This window comes from Osmerus eperlanus, chromosome 9, assembly GCF_963692335.1.
Source record: "Osmerus eperlanus chromosome 9, fOsmEpe2.1, whole genome shotgun sequence".
Classification (NCBI taxonomy): domain Eukaryota; kingdom Metazoa; phylum Chordata; class Actinopteri; order Osmeriformes; family Osmeridae; genus Osmerus; species Osmerus eperlanus.
This window is the reverse complement of record NC_085026.1, coordinates 6,755,933-6,759,241: the sequence shown is the minus strand read 5'-3', so window position 1 is coordinate 6,759,241 and position 3,309 is coordinate 6,755,933.

The window sequence follows — 3,309 nt, the reverse complement described above, 5'->3', positions numbered from 1 at the left end:
CCGCATATTAATTCTGCCTTTTTCCAAAGGAATCTTTCATTGTTTTCCTTGTTTCATTGTCAAATAGACAAAACATCAGAACAGAAACAATATTGGGACAATGCCCAAGCCAATCCCAGGTTCTGTGTACCTCTCCAGAGACGTAACTGTCACACCTCTAACACTAAACCTAGACAGAGAGTGTATACACTGTCCAATCCAAAATGAGAAAGCTCGGCCAAGTGTGGTTTGTTGTACCATTCAACCCCACTTATACACAATCCTGGTCCGCCTTCGTGTAAGGCGCTGCACCCTCACCGATCCTCAAATAAAAAGCTGCATCTCATCTTACGCTGGCCCATTCAAGGTGTAACCTGATAGACAAGGCTCACGCTCCCTCTGTCCCTATTGGTCCTGTTGAGAAGGGCGTGGGGGGGGGGGGGCTTGGTATCACAGGACAATAGGCCCAGCAGTCAGCAAGAGGCCTGATGGGCCGGAACACGCTGACAAGCGATTAAAACCTGCTGCTATGGCTGGGTCACGGCAGAGAGGAAAGAGAGAGGAAAGAGAGAGAGAGAGAGAGAGAGGAGAGAGAGAGAGAGAGAGAGAGAGAGAGAGAGAGAGAGAGAGAGAGAGAGAGAGAGAGAGAGAGAGAGAGAGAGAGAGAGAGAGAGAGAGAGAGAGAGAGAGAGAGAGAGAAAAGAAAGAAAGAAAGAAAGAAAGAAAGAAAAGAGAGTGGGAGAGACAGGGATGAGAAGAGAAGGACAAAGGGACAGACAGATAGAGGGAGAGTAGAAAAAGGAGAGTGAAAGAGAAGGGGAGAGGTGGTCATGGGTGTCGGGAAATAGAGTGATAGTAAGCAATATTCCTGCGGTTGACACAGCCCACGCATCTTTTGGGGTTAATGTGTGTGTGTGTAGGAGAGGAGGAGAGGTGTATGCATGTGCATGTCGTGACAGCATACAGGCATACAGGTGTGTGTAGGTGTGTGAGTGCAATGTACAATCTACATTTTTAGAAGCCTTTAATTGCGCTGGTGTCTTTACACATATTGTATGTGTGTGTATGTGTACGTGTGTGTTCTGCTTTTGTTACAGAATAGGTTATGCTGAGGGGGGGAGCAGCAGGGGTTAAAAGGCTAAACTGCATGGATCATTGTTCCTATTGAAAGGAGCTTGACCACACACACTGACAAAAGGAACCAGCATTTGGGATCCCATTAAAAGTGTAAGTGTGTGTGCGTGCCGTGCGCGTGCGTGTTTCTGTCTCTGTGCAGTAACACTAATGTGCCAAGTAATGCCTAGTGTAACACTAGTATCGCCCCCCCCACCCCTGATTAAACAACACCTCACCGAATATTTTAGTTGGTGTCATTAAAAGACAAAAGCACACACACACACACACACCATCTATTTAAAAGTACTGTAGATGTGTTCTTTCAGATGGCGCAACAAAATCTCCTCTGCACCAAGCAGATAATACCATGAAAGATGTGGAAGGATTGCACCATGCTGCAGGCATACGCACACACGCAAACACACGCGCGCACACACACACACACACACACAGAAAAGCGGTGTAATTCTACCATTTCATATTACGTGCATTAGTCTTGCCCACAGTCTTATTTCTCTGCAGTAACAGGTAAGGCAGGGATACATAGTGTTTCGTGCATGTTGATGACATCAACTGCAATACGGCGAGCCAAAGCTTAATTCGGTCGGGTGTATCTGTGGTAAGAACGAGCGCAGGGAGGGGTTGGAAGAGGAGGAGGAGATACTGTAGGCGGAGAGGGATGGAGAGAGATGGAGGGGAGAGAAAGGGGGAGACGGCAAGAGAGGGCCAGAGAAAGATACAAAGAGACAAAATACAGAGAGCGAGATAGAGAGATGGAGAGAGAGAGAGATAGAGTAACAGAGGGAGGAAAGAGAGATATTTACGGAGAGAAATAGAAATAAAGAGATATAAAGATATAAAGAGAGGGAGAGAGAGAGAGAACGAAAGGGAGGAGAAGAGAGAGGTGTTCCACTGATCTTCTCCCACTCATGCTCTCTCTGGCTGATACCATACCTTGTTCCAATACCAGATAATCACACATCACCTTCCCATCCAACCACTAATCTCACAGCTTTGAGTGGGCGATAGCAAGACCCACAACATATTGCTAACACCCATCCTGTCTGGTTACATCATATCACCCACGACTACAAAACGAAGGGAGGATGTGACCAAAAATTTTTATTAAAGAAACTGGAGACAGGGAAAAAAGGTATCTAAGAAAAGGGAATACAGTATGGATTGTCCCCAACTGTCCGATGAAACAGGTTGAGACGCGGCCACAAATGCAGGCACAGACCCCGGCACAGCATGGGCACAGTCTCTCTGCAGGAGAGACACGCCTCCTCTAGGCTCTGTGGGTCGGTTCTGCTGCGGCAGTCCTCTCCAGCATTACATCACTCTGTTACCCTTACCATTATCGGCTGTGTGTGTCTGAGGGCTGGGCATACCTCACAAACCCATAGAATCATACCACTGCTATTCGGCTATACTGAATTTGTATTATTATTGTTGTTTAATATGGTGAATATTGAAATTAATTATTTATTTGTATTTGGGGGAGGGGGGGGCGGATGATTGGGTGGTAATTGTTTGATTGGTGTCATTATTGTTGAATAACATTATTTCCCTATCATGTTTATTGTTTTAGGATTTATTTTTGATCAGTTAAATGATTGTTTTAGGATGTATTGGTTGGAAGCTAGATATAAAAGGCCATTGATAAGGTTACAATTTTATCTTAAATTAGCTAACGTTTTTGGAACAAAAAATAGCTGGTGTTTCTTTATAACAAGAGACGCATTAAACTGATTAAATAGCTTCGAAATAAATTGTAGGCCTACGCATTTCATGAGCACTGTGGAAGAAATTGCTTATTTAACTAGAATAAAAAACTACTGAATGCTATTTAAAAACGACAAAGACAAAAGCATACACAAAACCCTGAATAATATTTTACTCAAATATTTTACTCCCGCCCATACGGATTAGCGTTACCTTGAGAGCCCTTGGCCGTTTTCGGTGATTTGTCAGCGCAGTTAATCGCCTGCCAACCAGCGCACAGGAAAAGCAGGACAGCCAAATTACCACCAACCACAACCCCCACTCAAAGCCCTGAACGGCCAAATAATAACACTAAGCCCACAATCGTAATAATTTTGCGCAGGGATTCCGCATAGAGCACAACCACTGTATTGCACAAAATAGACATCCACAGTTGAGGTGTGAAAATGCCTTTTTGATTTAACAATTACACATCATTTGATTTATGAC